This window comes from Oryx dammah, unplaced genomic scaffold, assembly GCF_014754425.2.
Source record: "Oryx dammah isolate SB20612 unplaced genomic scaffold, SCBI_Odam_1.1 HiC_scaffold_5, whole genome shotgun sequence".
NCBI lineage: Eukaryota > Metazoa > Chordata > Mammalia > Artiodactyla > Bovidae > Oryx > Oryx dammah.
The window spans coordinates 4,787,421-4,808,093 of record NW_024070189.1 but is presented as its reverse complement, the minus strand read 5'-3'; positions in this window follow the sequence as shown (position 1 = coordinate 4,808,093).

Genomic DNA, 20,673 nt, shown 5'->3' with positions numbered 1-20,673 from the left:
TCTGGGGTCCATACTGATATAAATAGATAGACAAATAGGAAAAAAGAAAGAAGACTCCCATTCAGGAATTTCCAAATAATTCACATAGACACTCCACCAAGGAATGTGTGCAGTAACAACCCATTGTAGGTATGGGCTGAACACTGTGACTTCTTTACAAAGAGCATGGATGGAAATGTGGAGAGGGGAGAAAAAGAGGAACTTTGTAATGGAGAACCCTGACAAATATCACATCAGCAGGTGATGAAGGTCAACATCAATGGTGATAAATTCTGTTGATAGCATGTACTTTTGATATAATGTAATAAAAAATAGCACATTTCTTCTGTAGGTTTCCTGCCGAAAACCCATAACCACAGCCTAATCATGAGAAAAACTTCAGACAAATCCCAGCTGAGGGGCATTCTACAGAATGACTGACCAGTAATCCTCAAAACTGTCAAGGCCATCAAAACAAGAAAAATCTAACAAACTGTCACAACCAAGAGGAGACTAAGGAGGCATGTCTTTCAAAAGCAATGTGCTTTTCTAGCTAGAATTCTGGGACAGAAAAGGGAAGGAGGGGAAAAATTAAAGAAAAACTGAAAAGGTAGAATTTATTAGTTAATGTACCCACATGAGTTCATTGTTTATGATAAACACGTCATACTAATAAAAGATGGTAATAGGAAGAGCTGGATGAGGGTTATATGTAGCTATACTATCTTTCAGTTTGCATATGAACCTAGCTCTGTTCTGAGATAAAAATCTTATATAAACAAAACAACAACAGAAAAGGTATAGTAGATTTCAGAATGTCCTGATCAAATGCACTTACTCAACTGTCTGTTAAGAGACAGAAGACTGAATTCATGGGGCAAAAGAATAAGAAAGGCAGCTGGAGTGAGGCCAACAGAAGTCCTTTCCCTCATTTACCCCAAACTAAAAATGATATAAGAACTCTTTCTAATTTTGTACTTGAGTTTTTAATCAAGAGTGAGGCGAGGAGAAGAACTGCTAAGATTTACATTGTACTACATGCTGCTGCTGCTGCTGCTAAATCACTTCAGTCCTGTCTGACTCTGTGCGACCCCATGGACGGCAGCCCACCAGGCTCTCCCGTCCCTGGGATTCTCCAGGCAAGAACACTGGAGCAGGTTGCCATTTCCTTCTCCAACGCATGAAAGTGAAAAGTGAAAGTGAAGCCGCTCGGTCGTGTCCAGCTCTTAGCGACCCGAGGGACTGCAGCCCACCAGGCTCCTCTGCCCATGGGATTTTCCAGGCAAGAGTACTGGAGTGGAGTGCCATCGCCTTCTCCGTTTACTATATAAAAGGTTGTCAAACTAAACATTTTCCACACATGTCGTGTGTAATCTTGGTGTCTGGGAAACAAGCTGAAGTGTGTGGAGGGAACGGTGGGCAATCTGCACGGGGATAGACGTCATGGGTGGGGAGGGTGCTGTTGCCGAGTAGGCAGGTGTGTGGGGGGACGATCATGAACCCAAGAGCTCAGCATCGCCGGGAGGAAACCTTAAGCTTTTGACAGATGGTGAAGAAAACTTTCTTTTCTTAAACAGACCACCTTCTCTTTTCGAACACCAGGGGACCTGTGTCTTATAATCTTAATGAGAACATATATGCACCAGAATCAAACTACATTGCAACAATAATAAGCCACAACCCAACTATATGAAAAGCAAAAATCACTTTCAATGTTCCAGTGTAATAAAACAGAGGATTTTTTAAAAGAAGATATACCATGCAAATCATAAACTCAAGAAAAATATCACGAGATCATTCCAAAAAATCTCTCAAATCAAAGAATATATTTTTAAAATATTAGTGTTTTAAATATTTACTATTATTTAATAGTTTAATATTATTAATAATAATTAACAAGTAATAGTTAATAATTATTAATATAATTAAATTATATTATTTAATATTAATTAAATATATTTTTAAAATTTGTATTTCCTAATGATAGAAGGTGGAGAAGGCAATGGCACCCCACTCCAGTACTCTTGCCTGGAAAATCTCATGGACGGAGGAGCCCGGTTGGCTGCAGTCCATGGGGTCACAAAGAATCAGATACAACTGAGCGACTTCACTTTGACTTTTCACTTTCATGCACTGGAGAAGGAAATGGCAACCCACTCCAGTATTCTTGCCTACAGAATCCCAGGGAAGGGGGAGCCTGGTGGGCTGCCGTCTATGGGGTCGCACAGAGTCGGACACGACTGAAGCGGCTTAGCTGCAGCAGCAGCAGCAATGATAAAAGGATCAATTCACTAATAATACATTAAAATTGTGTGCCCCTAGTAATTTAGAAGGTTATATTTTTGCAAATCTAAACATAATACAGAACTTTGGATTATACATTGGAAAAAGTTTATAAACCTAAAGGAAGAAATAGACAAATCCACAATCAGAGGTGCCACTATTGACATCCCTCTTCCTGTATTTGGTACAATATGAGATTTGAAAAAATCAGTAAAGACAAAGAGAATTTGAGCAACACTATCAACCAACTTGCCATAATTGACATTTGAAGAACATAACATCCATTAATTCTTACCAAATCCAAATAGAACTTTCAACAAGCAATATGTAAAGATGATCCATAAAACAAGTCTCATTAAATATCAACAGACTGAAATAAAGCTGAGTATGCTATCTGATTATAATTAATTTAATCAGAAATCAATAAGAATTATATATTTTTTAAAAACCTCCAAACATGTGAAAGAGAGAAGAGAGAAAAGAGAAGAAAGAGAGAAAGGGACAGATCACAAAGCAAATTAGAAAGCATTTCAAAATGGCTAATAGAATAATATTATCAAAATATTAGCAGCACTTCCAAGGGAAATAAGTGGATTTAGATACTTATATTTTTATCTTCTTCTTCTATCATCTCTATACTAAAGGGAAAAAAAGAAGTAAATGGAGAGAAACAAGGTTAAAAAAATGTTTGTATACACTTCTCAGCAAAATGATTTGAGAATTCTCTTTCTGCTGGTTATATTAATATATTTGTGAATGTGTCTGTGTGTGTGTGAATGGGTGTGTTTCTGCCTTCCTCTTATTGTAATTAAATAAGTGAGGATCATAATTGTTTAACCCTAATTGTTTAACCCTAACTGGATATCCTAACTGGACAGTTCAGTCCATTTGAATTTGAAGTTACTACTGATAGGTATGCACTTATTGCCATTTCCTTAGTTATTTTCTGGCTGTTTTTATAGTGCTCCTCTCTTTCTTTCTTTTTCTCTTTCTCTCTTCCCTTGAGGTTTGATTATTCTCTTCAGTGCCATGTCTATGTTCTTTCTCTTTTCTTTTTCTTTTGTGTATTTGCTATTTGTGGTGTGTGTGTGGTTACCATGAGCTTCACATGTAACATCCTATATAGACAACAGTTTCTTTCAAGTTTATGGTGACTTAATTTTGAACACAAACCAAAGCTTTATACATTAACTCCTCCCCACATTTTATATTTTGAAAACACATTTGTCATTTTATTTGAGGTATTCCTTGACTAATTATTATACTTTTAATTAACTTTATTTGTTTTTGTCTTTTACCCTTAGTACTTAATTATACATGATTAAGTCACTCCATTATTATTTCCAATTTCTGGTGACATTTTTACTTTAGTATGTTTTCTTATTCTTAATAAGTGCCTTGTTTAGCTTGGAGAAATTCCTTTACCATTTCCTGTAAGGCCATGTTAGTGGTGATGAGTTTCTTTAACTGCTGCTTATCTGTAGAGCTCTTAATCTCCCCTTCATTTCTGAATGGTAACCTTGTGGGTAGGGTATTCTTAGTTGGTGGCTTTTTACTTTTAACATTTTGTACATGTCATGTCACTCCTTTATGGCCTGTGAACTGTCTGCTGAAAAATCTCCTCACACCCTTATGAGGTTTTTCTGGTGTGTAAGTTGCCTTTATTTGCTGCATTTAAGATTCTCTCCTTATCGTTAACTTTTACCATTTTGGTTATAATATGCCTTGATGTTTTTTCTATCATTTTTCCCTGTCTTCTCCTTCTGGAACTCCAGTAATTCAAGTGTAATCTGCTTGATGTTTTCCCAGAGGTCCCTTGAAATATCCTCATTCTTCTAATTAATATCTGGGCATTTTCCATTGCTTTGTCTTTCAACTCACTGATTCATTCTTCTGTTTCATCCATTCTGTTGTTAAAACCCTCTAGTGTATTTTTCATTTCAGTTATACATATTTTTATATCTATTATAAAAGTTACACACATACATATACACATATATGTTTCATATTTTTTTAAATATATTTTACCTCTTTGTTGAAGTTCTTAATTGCCGGAGGCCAGCGTGAGGAACTCCGCCCATGGCAAAGGTCATGAGGAAGGAGGCTTGGCATACTGCAAAGGCGTGATCAAGCCTCAGGAAACCCCCTGTTCCCGAGCATCTACCCCAAAACCAGAGTCTGTTTTATGCTCTCCCCCATAACCGTTTCTCTCGGAGAAGGAATAAACGTGCAGCTCCAAGGCAATAAAAATTCCTGGGTGTGACAAGAGTGTTTCAGCTTACGGACTCCTCTGAAGGTTATCTAGCCCACCTGTATAGGTTCGTCCGGCCACATGTGATTGTTTACAGCCTCCCAACCTGAGAGGCATGAGATGTTTTAGACTTACTAAAGGCAAATTCTTTTGGGGAGTTGGAAATTATTAGTATAGTGGGTTGGTTAGGAATTATATTGGTGAAGAGTTTTTCATTTGTTGTGTCAATAATTGCTGCTAATTCCCTCCCCTGGGTGGGACAAGGATGTCTCAGGTCAAACCTCTCTGCTGGACAGACTAGCTTGTGTGACAGGATTATCCATACTCCTGCCACTAGCACATGATTGTTTACTACCTCTCAACCATAAACAGCACAGAGAGTTTTGGAGTATTTTGAGAGTCTTAATTAGCATAAGGCTTTTCTCATTGTTGAGTCAATGATTGCCGCCAAGCCTCCATATCTTTAGGCACCTGGGAATATATTAATCAATGTATTTGGAATATAGAAAAGGAAATAGAGTAGTTTTTGATGTTAGCAATACTAGACTTTTTGAGTTAATGAATTTTCTCTTCTGTAATAGATCACTGTACTTTGTTATAAATCACTGTGTCCTTGCTATGTAAAAATGTAACTTTATCACTATCTTAAGACTAAATAGATCTTAAGGGGAACATTGGTGAAAGGATTTTCATTTGTTGGGTTGATGTTTGCTGCTAAATCTCCATATTCCCTGTCCTTATAATGAATATAACTAACATATAGGAGAAGTATTAACCTTTAAGATTAAGCATGTTAACCTTGGGTTAAATAAATTCCTTTCTTGATTGTAACTCACTATACCCTCACCCTATAGGAATGTAACTTTATTTGGAGGGTGGTGCCTGGTTTAAGAAAAAACACCCTTGGAAAAAATAAGTTTTTGGTTATCAGAAAGAAAGGATCATAAATCCCTAAGACCTTTTTATGTGAAGCACCTGATTTTGATAAAGGTCAGGACTGCTGACCCCCACGTGACTCTGTATTCATCCCTATGTGTAACAAAAGGTATATAAGCAAATCCAAAAATGAAGAAATCGGATCAGTTTCCGGAACGACTGATTCCCCCATGTTGCTTCTTTCTTGCTCCCGTTTCTCTGGCTGAATTCCCATCTGGATTCAGCCTCCTTTTCTCCACTACACTATCTCCTACTACACTATCCATTTCTAATCTCTCTCTCTATCTGTAATTAAATATGTATTTTTCCAAAGACGCCGACGCCGTCCCCACCTTCGAATTCCCTGGATCCATCGGGGCTGGACCCCGGCACTTAATGTGTTCCATTCTTATTCTGAGATCAGTGAACATCTTTACAATCTCTATTTTGAATTCTTTACCAGGCAGGTTGCTTTTCTCCATTTCCTTAAGGTAATTTTCCAGGGGATTTGCCTTGTTCTTTGAGTTGTAACATATTCCTCTATCTTCATTTGCCGGTCTCTCTGGGGTTGTCTATAAATGTCAGGTGAAGCATCTACATTTTCCAGTCCTGAGGGAGTGGTTCTGTTTAGAAGCAGTTTTTTTCTGTGTGGTCCAGAAGTGTGATCTCCTCTGGCCTCCAAAGCCAGGCACTCACTGGATTTCCCTGGTGTGTGCTGCGTGTGCCCACCAGCTGAGACAGGGCTGTGGCTGCAGGGAGAGCACTCACCCAGCTGGGTTGCACAGAAAGGAGAGAGCTGTTTGCCCTTTGTAGCTGCAGCTTGTTCTCTGCATGGGGTGGGCAGGGCTGAGAGTTCACCTGTTCTGTCTACAGCCCAGTCTTGGTGCGGGGTGGGTGTGAATTCAGGGGGGCTTCAAGGATGAGGCCGCTTTTCTCATGAGGTTATATGTTGTGTCTGTTATGTGTTTACAAAGGGATTCTGCCACATGTAATATTCACCCAAGTTTAATTCTACCCCATCATTCCTTCAAATTTGTTTAGCAATTACTCTCTTCACTTGCTATTTATTTATAGACCATTCTTATTTTTACTTTGCTTTTTAGAACTTGCAAAAATTGCTAGCACCTTTAACTTTGCTTTATATATCCCTTCTATCCTTTGTCCATAAGCTTATTCACTGCTCTTTTATGAAGTTCTTATACATATACATAGCTCTTACATAATGAGGTCCTAAGACTGGCTATGGCAAGCCAACATCATCCTCAATAGCTATTCTAAGAGAGCCTGTCTCATCCCAGATCCGTGACATGGGGGCCATTATGTTCTTCTCTAAGTAATAATAGAATAGAGTCTCTTTCCTTGTCTCTCTATATTATTTTAAATCTTTTACCAAACAAGTCTAATACTTAGATAGCTTTTTTGATTCTTTTCTTCTTCAATTATGCTTCACCAATATCTATGTCAGTGATAAAAATATTTTTATTCTGTCTTTAAACACCAAGTAAAACTAAAACTGTAATGATTGACTTATAATAACATAGTAACTAAGTGGATTATAATTTATTTTCTACTTAATATATAAATCAGTAAACTTAGATTATTTTTATCTCTAATGCAAATACTTTTTAACTTATTAACAGATGATTCTTGTTTAGCTTAGAGGTACCCTCTTTATCTCTTTGTGAAATTTCTTTGGTATTCAGTTTTTTAATATATGATTTTCCTTTCTGGAGACCCAAGAAATATTTTCAAGGAGTCCACAAAATAGTATCTTCAATTTAAAAAAAAAATTGTAGAGGAGGTTAAAATTATTTTAACATGTAAAATCATGTTAAGAAGAAATAACTTCTGTGAAGAATTATGGTGGCTGAATTTGGTTAGAAGGGTTATATCTGAGCTTTATAATGAAAAAAGTAAAACGTACAATTTCTGTTATTCCTTACTTCCCAAGCTCATTGTTAAAGTGCACTATTACCAACACATAAAGTAATTTTGGAGAGCAGGAGGAAGGGACAAAACCAGCAACGTGTCCTTTCCTGTACCTATTATTTGCTGTCTCTAACTATCTCATGTTCTCCCAGGTACAAACTTCCGACTTCCTCAACTCTACTGTGACAGGCACATTTGTTATGGGTGACCTCAGGGAACATCCAGTCTAGGTCAGAGATTTTCCTCACAAGAAACTAAACATTCTGCGGGAAAACCAGATGAATTTTTTTTTTTTCCTACTTGAGAATGAGGAAGTGTTTTATAGGAGTCAAACAATTAATAGAAAACTATTTTTTTTCTTTTGCAAACAATATGAAATTCAAACCTTATAAATTGATATGATTAATTGGTTATTTCATTAACTAATATAAGTTAATTGCCTAAAAGAAACATTATCATTATTAATTGGTAAATAACTATTTTAGAGTCAGTTTGGAATCATTTTCATAGTCGACCACACTAACTTCTGTGTCTAAATTCCTTCTTCTAAAGATGGAAAAAATTATAATTTTTACCCTAAGGTTGTTTTGAAAGTTAAATGAGACAGTGTTTATAAATTGCTTAATATAGTGTCTACAACATCCTAATCTTTCAATACATGTTAACTCATTATTTTTTTATTATTATCTCAAGATTGTTTTTATATAATAACCCAAGGGTATTTTAGAATTACACTATGATATGTTAGCTATTTGTTTGCTTCCTGAGTATATTATTTGATATAAAATCATAGGAAACATATACTAACTATAGGTAAAATAGGTTACAAATCGGGAAAGAAAGTAGTCATATTTCACAGTTATTTATGCAGCACTAAAATAGGTGAGAAAATAGAGCCCAACATAAACGCATCAGTCCAGTTCAGTTCAGTCGCTCAGTCGTGTCCGACTCTTTGCGACCCCATGAATCGCAGCACGCCAGGCCTCCCTGTCCATCACCAACTCCCGGGGTTCACTCAGAATCACGTCCATCAAGTCAGTGATGCCATCCAGCCATCTCATCCTCGGTCGTCCCCTTCTCCTCCTGCCCCCAATCCCTCCCAGCATCAGAGTCTTTTCCAATGAGTCAACTCTTCACGTGAGGTGCCCAAAGTACTGGAGTTTCAGCTTCAGCATCATTCCTTCCAAAGAAATCCCAGGGCTGATCTCCTTCAGAATGGACTGGTTGGATCTCCTTGCAGTCCAAGGGATCCTCAAAAGTCTTCTCCAACACCACAGTTCAAAACCATCAGTTCTTCAGCGCTCAGCTTTCTTCACAGTCCAACTCTCACATCCATACATGACCACTGGAAAAACCACAGCCTTGACTAGATGGACCTTTGTTGGCAAAGTAATGTCTCTGCTTTTCAATATGCTGTCTAGGTTGGTCATAACTTTTCTTCCAAGGAGTAAGCGTCTTTTAATTTCATGGCTGCAATCACCATCTGCAGTGATTTTGGAGCCCAAAGAAATAAAGTCTGATGCTGTTTCCACTGTTTCCCCATCTATTTGCCATGAAGTGATGGGACCAGATGCCATGATCTTCGTTTTCTGAATGTTGAACTCTAAGCCAACTTTTTCACTGTCCACTTTCACTTTCATCAGCGGCTTTTTAGTTCCTCTTCACTTTCTGCCATAAGAGTGGTGTCATAAATGCATAGTTTCTTCATTAACATTATCCAGGACTCCTAGGTCAAAAGGATTCAAAATAACAGTTACAGACTAGTGGGTAGCTAACTCTAAAATCAAAAAAAGTATGCAGTACCCACAATTCTCATTTCAAGCATGCTTCAAACAAGGTAGGCATTGAATGGAGCTGAAAGTGTTGATAAATGTTCTAAAACAGATCACACATAATAACCAAGAAAGATGACAGAAGCTGTTACTGTTACATTGTGTCTCTATACTGAAATTCTCCAAACAATGCCTAATTGTCATTTGCTGATTAAAGATTAGTCACCCTGGATAAAAATAGCCTGTTAAACTCTGATAGTCACAACTTTCTTATGGAATTGTCCTTTTTTAGTGAAACATTTTGGAACATTATTGCAATTTTCAAGGTAGGAAGAAGAAAGTGCTCAGACTCTGGTTTTTAGACTAAGTCTCTAAGAGGAAGGAAAGAATAATTCACTTTATTACTCTTTAAAGGAACTATAGTTCACCTGAGGTCTGGCTAAAAAGAAGACATTCTGGTTAATAGCAACATTATCCCATGATCATAAAGAGGGGTCTGCCATTTATTATGTTAATGTGTACCAACTGATGGAACTGGATATAGTGTGCATCTCTCTCCAGACAAGGGTAACAATAGGAAATTTGATCATGACATATTTGCAGGGAGATCAACATGTTGGGATAGGTAAAGGGGTAATACGAGAGGTAATTTGATTTCGTGAACTCCAAATGACTTTGGAGACTACACATGAAATTTTGTTAGTGGTCACAACGAGGTTGGAAAAGGCAAAGATCAAACTCCATACTTTCTGGCTGGATTGTGTTTCTTTCTCTTTTCCTTACGACATCAAAAGATGCATTCAGTCTCAGAGAAAGAAATTTTTCACTGAAGTGAAACTTAATAAAATAAATAATGTAATAAGCTCATGTTTGTCAGTTTAATTTGTCATTCTTCTGTATGCAGGAAAGGGATACCCATTATCTCTTTGTTCTTTACTGGACAAGTTAAAATATCCATGAAGTCTTCAAGTTGGTAAGAACAAATAATATGAAGTATAGAAAAACATAGTTAAAAGGTTAAGTGAATAATAAGTGGACAATTAAATGTAAAGGCAGACAAAGATGAGCCTTTTCAAAACTCTAATCATGGAAGCAAGTACCTCAGTGAGAGAAAGATATTCATGGTAAAAGAAATAATGCCTAAAATATTATTTTATATAATCAAAATAGTCAACAATCCCCATTTTTCTCCAGAACTGAATGCAAATTTCCCACAGTGGTCTAAATTTACCTACTTCTTACCATTTCGCTAATTAAATAGCTTATTCAAGAAAAGCTATTCAATGTGTTATCCCTTAATATATTCTTGAGTGTGTCCTGACCTTAGTATTGGCTCATTTTTTTTTGCCTTTTCCCCATACTCAGCAAAACTCTGCCTTTTCTTCTTGATGAAGGACAAGACTCATTTCATCTTTAAAATTTCCCTTATTATCTCATCCCAGGGAATTCCGTCCCTCTTTCAGTTTCCCCTAGCATTTGTTACGATCTGTAACATTAGCTCTGAAACCAGCCCCAGGATGAGGACCTCGGAGAGTTGTATTTGGAGTCCTGACATTTAGTGCTGTACTTGGTATAGATAGATGTGTAGTCATTATTTTGTAGGTAAAGATGCTGTGATTGAAACGAAATGCAGTACAATTTTATATCTAGATATGCTACTTTCAGGACATTCTATGGGGACTTGTCACTTGACATACTTAGAGAGTCCTGAGGTCGACTATGTGAGTAATCTTTGTATCACTCTAAATTCTGTTATAAGAGGGACATTCTTCTTTAGAAGATGCAAATAGATAATTTCAGAAATGAATTAAATTTCATGTATCTACTTATAAAGTGGGGCTTCCCAGGTAGCTCAGTGGTAAAGAATCCACCTACCAAGCGGGAGATTCAGGTTCGATCCCTGGGTTAGAAAGATCCCATGGAAAAGGAAATGCCTGTCTGCTCCAGTATTCTTGCCTGGGAAATCTCATGGAAAGAGGAGCCTGGTGGGCTACAGTCCATAGGGTTTCAAGAGACTCAGACATGACTTAGTGACTAAACAACAACTTACAAAGCATCTAATTAGAGGTTATTATGCACTAAGTAGTAATTGGCAAAAAATCAATAACTGCAGAATATTCAACTATTATTCAATTGTTCTTCAAATAGAAGAAAACTTTTGTTTGTCGTATCCCATGTTAATAATTCCACAAGTAGAAAATAAACATTTTTAAAATGCATTAACTTTATAACAATATTTTAAGCCATGTTCTTTAGTGGAAATAGTTACCTTTAGCTAGAAAGGATTTTTAAATTTAAAATTTTTCATGGCTTAAAATTTTTTAATTGTTGCTGATTTTTACAACTGAAATGAAAAGTTAAATAATCTGCACAATTTGTATTATATGTGAAGTGAGTAATTTCCCACACAATTATTGATTGTTAGGAAACTGATAAAATAATAGACATAAAATTATCAAATTAGAACTGAGCTGACTTGCAGCGACAGTAGAGGTAAACAAAAGACCAAAGAAAATATTCCATGGTATCTGCTGAATAGTTCTTGGCTTATCCATCTGTTTTACAGCGAAAAGCAAGTGCCATTCAAATGACTAGAAAAAAGCAACTCATTTTTCCATGTGAAACTTTAAACCCTCCTCCCATCACTGAGGCAGGGCTAATATTGATGTCTGCAGTGTAAAGCACAGCACACAGAAGCAAGGAGAACAAGCAAAAACTCCGGGTGAAACAAAAAGGACTCCCCTAGTTGGCCATAATGCACATGGTTTTGTTCTATCCCTGGGTTGGAAAGATCCTCTCAAGGAGGGCATGGCAACCCATGCCAGTATTCTTGCCTGGAGAATCTCACGGGCTACAGTCCACTGAGAAGCCTTGCAGTGCATTCTCCACTGCAATGATTCGGACAGGACTGAAGTGACGGAACACAGATGCACTCCCACACAGCCATCACAAGAAGCCCTCTTGTGACTGAGGGGGAGGAAACCTTGTTTCATTATTAAAGCTTGATTTGAATATTTTCTCTGAGAGCCTCTGAGTTACATAGTAGTTTGGCAGACTCCTGAGGCACGAGGGTGTTCTCCGTGGGGTGCTACTTTTCCGTCCTCCAAACTCTGGTACAGAGCAGCAGGGGTGAGCCGTAATTACAGAAAACCAGTCAATTAGCCCCAGCCAAATGCACATTAAGATTGTGCCATGGAGAAGAGTGCTCAAACTACCGCACAACTGCACTCATCTCACACGCTAGTAAAAAAATGCTCAAAATTCTCCAAGCTAGGCATCAGCAATATGTGAACCGTGAACTTCCTGATGTTCAAGCTGGTTTTAGAAAAGGCAGAGGAACCAGAGATCAAATTGCCAACATCTGCTGGATCATGGAAAAAGCAAGAGAGTTCGAGAAAAACATCTATTTCTGCTTTATTGACTATGCCAAAGCCTTTGACTGTGTGGATCACAAGAAACTATGGAAAATTCTGAAAGAGATGGGAATATCAGACCACCTGACCTGCCTCTTGAGAAATCTGTATGCAGGTCAGGAAGCAACAGTTAGAACTGGACATGGAACAACAGACTGGTTCCAAATAGGAAAAGGAGTACATCAAGGCTATATATTGTCTCCCTGCTTATTTAACTTCTATGCAGAGTACATCATGAGAAACTCTGGGCTGGAAGAAGCACAAGCTGGAATCAAGATTGCCGGGAGAAATATCAATAACCTCAGATATGCAGATGACACCACCCTTATGGCAGAAACTGAAGAGGAGCTAAAAAGCCTCTTGATGAAAGTGAAAGAGGAGAGCGAAAAAGTTGGCTTAAAGCTCAACATTCAGAAAATGAAGATCATGGCATCCGGTCCCATCACTTCATGGGAAATAGATGGGGAAACAGTGGAAACAGTGTCAGACTTTATTTTGGGGGGCTCCAAAATCAGTGCAGATGGTGACTGCAGCCATGAAATTAAAAGACACTTACTCCTTGGAAGAAAAGTTATGACCAACCTAGATAGTATATTCAAAAGCAGAGACATTACTTTGCCGACTAGAGTCCGTCTAGTCAAGGCTATGGTTTTTCCTGTGGTCATGTATGGATGTGAGAGTTGGACTGTGAAGAAGGCTGAGCGCCAAAGAATTGATGCTTTTGAACTGTGGTGTTGGAGAAGACTCTTGAGAGTGCCTTGACTGCAAGGAGATCCAACCGGTCCATTTTAAAGGAGATCAACCCTGGGATTTCTTTGGAAGGAATGATGCTAAAGCTGAAACTCCAGTACTTTGGCCACCTCATACGAAGAAGACTTGACTCATTGGAAAAGACTTTGATGCTGGGAGGGATTGGGGGCAGGAGGAGAAGGGGACAACAGAGGATGAGATGGCTGGATGGCATCACGGACTCGATGGGACATGAGTCTGAGTGAACTCCGGGAGTTGGTGATGGACAGAGAGGCCTGGCGTGCTGAGATTCATGGGGTCACAAAGAGTCAGACATGACCGAGCGACTGAACTGAACTGAACACAATCAAAGGCTCTAGTGTAGTCGACGAAATAGAGTTAGAAGTTTTTCCCGAATTCCTTTGCTTTCTCTATGATCCAATGAGTGTTGGCAATTTGATCTCTGGTTCCTCTGCCTTTTCTAATGTTATTGAGCTCTACTGTGCTCAAAAATGTTGTTGCTCTCTCCATTCTTTCACTTAATAATTTTGTTGAGTAACTACCATCTGTTCAGTTCAGTTCAGTCGCTCAGTCGTGCCCTACTGTTTGCGACCCCATGGATCGCAGCACGCCAGGCCTCCCTGTCCATCACCATCTCCCTGAGTTCACTCAGACTCACATCCATGGAGTCAGTGATGCCATCCAGCCATCTCATCCTCTGTCGTCCCCTTCTCCTCCTGCCCCCAATCCCTCCCAGCATCAGAGTCTTTTCCAATGAGTCAAATGGTCACATGAGGTGGCCAAAGTACTGGGCTTTCAGCTTTAGCATCATTCCTTCCAAAGAATTCCGAGGTCTGATCTCCTTCAGAATGGACTGGTTGGATCTCCTTGCAGTCCAAGGGACTCTCAAGAATCTTCTCCAACACCACAGTTCAAAAGCATCAATTCTTTGGCGCTCAGCTTTCTTCACAGTCCAACTCTCACATCCATACATGACCAATGGAAAATCCATAGCCTTGACTAAATAGACCTTTGTTGGCAAAGTAATGTCTCTGCTTTTCAATATGCTATCTAGGTTGGTCATAACTTTTCTTCCAAGGAGTAACCATCTGTTGGGCATTATTTTAATGAATTTGGGGCATATCACAGAACAACAAAGAATCCTAATGTTGAACAGGGAAGGGAGACAACAAATAAGTAAATTACACAGTATGCTAGAAGGAGGAAAGAATTAGAACAGGGTAAAGGGGATGGGAACTGCCAGAATGAAAGTTCAGAAATCTGTACTATAAATAATATTCAAAGTAGATCATCAAGATTTGAGATTGTGGGAATACATAGAGTTGTGCAGGAGATAATCATGTAGGTGTCTGGAGTGAGTGCATCTGAAACAAAGGGTATGTTTGAAGTTGAAGAGCATCCCTGGTGAACTGAAGGAAATACAACACGGCAAAGTAGCTATAGCACAGTGTGCAAAGGAAGAATAGTAGATGAGGTCAAGGAGAGAATAGGAAGCCAGATTACAGAACCTGAAGCCTACTTTAAGGACATAATCTTTTTGCGAAAACTTTTTTCACTGTAGGATGACTGCTTTACAATGCTGTGTTAGCTTATACTGAACAAGGTGAATTAGCCATAAGCACACAATGGCTTCCCAGGGGGCGCTAGTGGTAGAGAATCCGCCTGCCAATGCAGGAGACAGAAGAGATGCGGGTTCCATCCCTGGGTCAGGAAAATCCCCTGGAACCCAGTCTGTTATTCTTGCTTGGAGAATCTCACGGACAGAGGAGCCTGGTGGGCTCCAGTCCATAGGATAGCAAAGAGCTGGACACAACCGAAGTGACTTAGCACGCCGCCTTGCCTCGAGTCGCACTGTGGGAAGAATTAGCCAAGATGGCGTGTTCCGGCTTTCTCACCCCGTGTTTTGTAATTAATGACTGTGTAAGAGCTGAGCTCATTTATAGCACTGTGCATGCGCGACACGAGGCACTCGCTGGCTCACGACATACTTCGTGCTGTAAGGATATGTGAGCTCCACCTAGAAAGGGCAAAGCATTTACTGCTGCGTCACGGGTGGGTCTGGTGAGTCAGCCAGGAGAGAATACCGCTATGGCTGCTGCACCAGCCAGGAGAGAATTAACGTGTTTGCAGCTGCTACAGCGCCTGGAGTCTTCCTCTTAGCTGGAGCCAGCTTGCCCACCCTGGGTTCAGCCAACAGTGCAGACAGTGTGAACTGCAAGACAGCTGGCATGGCGAACAAGATCAGGAAAACACCCCCTCTGACTACCGTCACCCCACCCCTCCAGGTCGTCACAGAGCACTCAGCTGAGGTCCCTGAGCCACACAGCAGCTTCCCGCTGGCTGGCTGTTTCATACACGGCCCTGCCTCTATGTCGACGCTACTCTCGCCGTTCAACCAGTCCCACTCTCTCCTCCCCCACCCCTGCCCTGAGAGGACATACTCTTTCATTTGAGTCAAGAGGGTTTAATCTAACTTCGCTGTTAAAACAACTCTAGGGAAAAGCCATGACACAAGCATCTGTTGTGTACACGGCGCTCTGGTGCAGTACTGCGCGTCCCTGTTGACTGGCCAAAGGATACCAGCATTGGCATGCAGCACTGTTGACGAGCAGAACTCTGCAAGAAGACAGCTACAGGACCAGTCTTTCACTCTCTTAAGTAAAGCCTTATCCATAACAGAGACAATATTGTTTAGTGGATGAGACCACAGGCTCTGAAATCAAGCTGCTTGGGTTTGCAAACCAAATCACCATATACTACTTTCAAACCTTCCGTTTCCTCGTTTTTAAAATCCCTACTTCCTTGCGGAGGGGGAGATAGTGTAAATATTAAATGTGAAACTGTATGAAAGGCACATGGTACCCTATCATCTGGGAACAAAACGGCAAGTCACTTGTATCCATGTGATACCATATGGTAGTTGTAAGTATTTAAGGAGATAGTCTGGCCAGTGCATATAGTAGGCACTCCATAACATATATAATTGCATACCACTATTGGCAAAACCAGCTTTCAAAATACATTACTAAACATCATGCATTTTCACGCAATAATTTAATACACTCCATTGTATTTAGCATGCAGAATGAAAATGACAATTACAATAATTACAATTACCATTTTAATCCAGTGTAGTTCAACAAAAGATTAGATACTTGTATGAACACTAATAATGTTTGCAGAAAATTCATAACAAAAGAAATTGCAGGCATCTAGAAACTAAAGGGCCAGAGAAATAACATAAATGAGAAACGTTCATAGTCATTTATAGCATTCTGTTTAAATGCTGCTTTTGTTTCAGTGGATTTTTTTTTCCTGAAACATGCTGTTTACTTCATATTTGGAGATGATATTTCACTAAGGCCATATAAAAAGATATAAAATTGATATAAAATATAAAAAAGATATAAGATATCCTTTTGACACCTCCTTTCCCACCTCAGTCATACTCAGGAATCATGGAAACCTCAATGGAATATTCCCATTTTGAAAAAAATAGTCATTTTTTTCAAGTCAACTAAGTACTTAATCAGTTTCTTGAAAAGATAGATGCCAGGTATTACCTGAGTTCCATCACAATTTTGCAAATTCTGAAATAGATTGGCACCTTGGTAAATTGCAATCTCAATATGGATAATATTATTTTCCCCTTATAATTGGTTTGCAATGAGCAATCTACCATTTTATCTTTACCTAGATATTCTAGAAATTTTGCCTTTTTATTTAATGTCTAAATTTATTATCGGAGAAGGAAATGGCAACCAACTCCCATATTCTTGACTGGAGAATTCCATGGACAGAGGAGCCTGGCAGGCTATAGTCCATGGGGTCACAAAGAGTTGGACACAACTGAGCAACTCTCACAAATTTATTATTTGCTCTTTCCACAACTAATGACTGTATTTGGTTCATTTTCAATAAGACTTAATGACTAAATTAAAAAGGTTAATCAGGTTTAAATAAAGATGAGGGTGACATTTCTTCCATATTTGTCTGGCTCCCAACCTGCTAACTTTGAATTCTGCCTTCTGTGAAAATTATGCCCTCTAAAAGCTAGTGTTGTGAAAAGGGCCATATGGGGCAAAATTGAGTTTTGGCATCCAAAATGCTTAGGATATTTTTAAATAAAAACTTTATAACAAATGAGGTAGCCATTTAATTAACATTTTAGGTAGGGGTCACTGCTTTTCATTTGGATAAAGAGAAGCTAAAAAGAAAATCCCAGGAGAAAATATAACATCAGAATACTTTGCTAAACACTAAAAAATGGGAATGAGACAGTAACATGAGGTCTATACTGAATCCCATTGAAGGCTGTAATTAGCCCATGCTTCAGTATTTTGTACAATACAATGAAGCACTATTTTACCCAATATATCTTAATTAAAAGCAAAAACACAATGAAACACAAAGCTACCATCAAAGAGGCATTATTGGCACTTACATAATACAGAAGACGGGGAAGGATTTTGTTTTCTTTGTTTGTCAAGAAAATTGGAACTAGGCATTCTGTTTTTCACACAGCTCTCAATATAGAAGCATTTGTGAACCAAAAATTGCATTTGTACTGTAAATTATATGGATGAAAGCCACAGAGAAAGGGATAGTTTGTTGTTTTATAATTCAAGAGTAATAATGCTTGGATTTCTTTTCTTTCTCTTTTACAAAGAAGATAATTATTGAAAGCTTGGTTTTTACCACAATAAGAGAGTTAGTTAAATATTCTAATGTACATGTTTTATATTCTTTTTTTTGCTAGAATGCATTAATTATGGAGTAACATTAAAATACAAACACAAAATAATTTTCTTGTCACCTCAGTTTTAAATTTTGAATATCAAAGATACCAGAGCTCTCCACTGTGGTCTATTCTTTGTAATGTAATAATACAAGGGAAGAAAAACAATAAAGTAAATGCTAGATTATAAAAAATTATGGACAAATTCTCCCCCCCAGAATCTTGTTATATCTATACTGAATGTAAACAGTAGAAATGATAAAATGAAGATGACTCAACACCATCAAATATCTTTAATGTGACCATTCATACAGAGATTTTGTTCAACTTGAATGAGATGGCTGAAGAGTGAAAACAAAAATACATTTCTAAATAATTCATATGAAAAAGACAACTCAATAGTTATACTAGAGTCAGCCATAAGACAAACCATAAGGAATGTCTGAAGATCTAACTTTTTTCATCTTCTATTTGATATCTGTATTGTTGTTTCTAGCAAACTCTTCAAGGATTTGTATAACAGCATACCAAAAATTCTTCAAGCTAAGCTTTAGCAGTATGTGAACCGAGAACTTCCAGATGTACAAGCTGGGTTTACATAAGGCAGAGGAACCAAAGATCAAACTGCCAACATTCTGTGGATCATAGAGAAAGCAAGAGAACTACACTAAAGCCTTTGCCTGTGTGGAGCAGAACAAACTGTGGAAAATTCTTAACGAGATGGGAATACCAGACCATCTTACCTATCTCCTGAGAAACCTGTATGCGGGTCAAGAAGCAACAGAACTGGACATGGAACAATGGACTGGTTTCAAACTGGGAAAGGAGTACAAGAGGCTGTATATTGTCACCTTGTTTCTTTAACTTCTATGCAGAGTACATCATGTGAAATGCTGGGCTGGATGAATTACAGGCTGGAATCAAGGTTGCCAGGAGTAATATCAGCAATCTCAGATATGCAGATGATACCACTCTAATGGCAAAAAGTGAAGAGAAACTATAAGAGCCTCTGGATAAGAGTCAAAAGAGAGCGAGAAATCTGGCTTAAAATTCAGCTTCAAATAAGTAAGATCATGGCACTGGTCCTATCACTTCATGGCAAATAGAAAGGGAAAAAATGAAAACAGTGACAGATTTTATTTTCTTAGGCTCCAAAATCACTGCAGACCATGACTGCAGATGTGATATTAGAAGATGCTTGCTCCTTGGGAAGAAAGATACGACAAGCTTCACATATTAGAAAGCAAAGAAATCACTTTGCTGACAAAGATCCATATAGTCAAAGCTGTGGTTTTTCCAGTAGCCATGTACAGATGTGAGAGTTGGACCATAAAGAAGGCTGAGCACCAAAGAATTGATGCCTTCGAATTGTGGTACTGGAGAAGACTCTTGAGAGTCCCTTGGACTACAAGGAGAAGAAACTATTCAATCCTAAAGGAAATCAACCCTGAACATTCATTGAAAGAACTGATGATGTAGCTCTAGTACTTTGGCCACCTGATGCGAAGAACTGACTCATTGGAAAAGATACTGATGCTGAGAAAGACTGAAGGCAAAAGGAGAAGAGGGTGGCAGAGGATGAGATGGTTAGATAGCATCACTGATTCAGTGGACATACGTTTGAGCAGACTCTGGGAGATAGGGAAGAACAGGGAAGCGTTGCATGCTGCAGTCCATGGCTTTGCAAAGAGTTGGACGTGACCTAGCAACTGAATAACAATGCCTTACCAACTAGTGAACAAAAAGAGCAATGATATACCAGCTGACTATTTCCACATAGAGTGCCAAACGAATCTCTCTGAATTGCTATACAACTTTGACTATGAGGGTTGGCTCATTCTAAATGCTCTTGAAAAGTGGGAAGAAGAAGAAAAGTATAGCTTCTCATTTGTATGGTCTTGGGCGAGGAAACATAAAGATGACCGGATCTTCCCCAAACCTTATAGACAGTGAAGACCAGAACCTGATATTTCTATTTCCCAAACTCTTTCCTTCAGTATCAGCTTTACAATGATGAAATGCTTTTTACTATCCAAATCTGCAAAAGAGAAGCCAAATAACCATGTCAGTCAGAAACTTGTGAATTGCAATCCAGAGCCTGCCCTGCGCCTGTGTAATCACCCTGCTAACCATCTCCCTGCGCATGGCCTTATCACCGAGTGGGAGAGCAGTCCCCAAAACGCCCCAAGAACAGGAAAACAAGGCTTTTCAGTGAACAGCTCGTAACTTATCTGTGTCTATGGTGAGGATTACGAGAACTAAATGGAGCTAAGCCAAGACTGAGGAATACGGGGGCCAAAATGAGATAAGAAGTTTGGATGGACACTGAAGAACTGAAAAACTCAAGTTTAATGGGTCTGTCTGAAACTATGGGACATATAGCCTTGATTTTGGCAAAATTAGATTAGGTCATCGAAGTGTTGATTTGATAAATGTGTCTACAATCTTGGGATCGAAATCACATAAAAAACCCATTAGCACAACTTTTAGATATGTCACAAGGACCCAAACCATCTAGCATTATAGATTCGTGATGATTTTATCTCAATGTAGCAGCACGCATTGTTAAGGTATACACTTCGTTAGATTAACATATTGATGATAAAAACTGCATTCACACCAGGGCAGTACCTACTAAAGGTC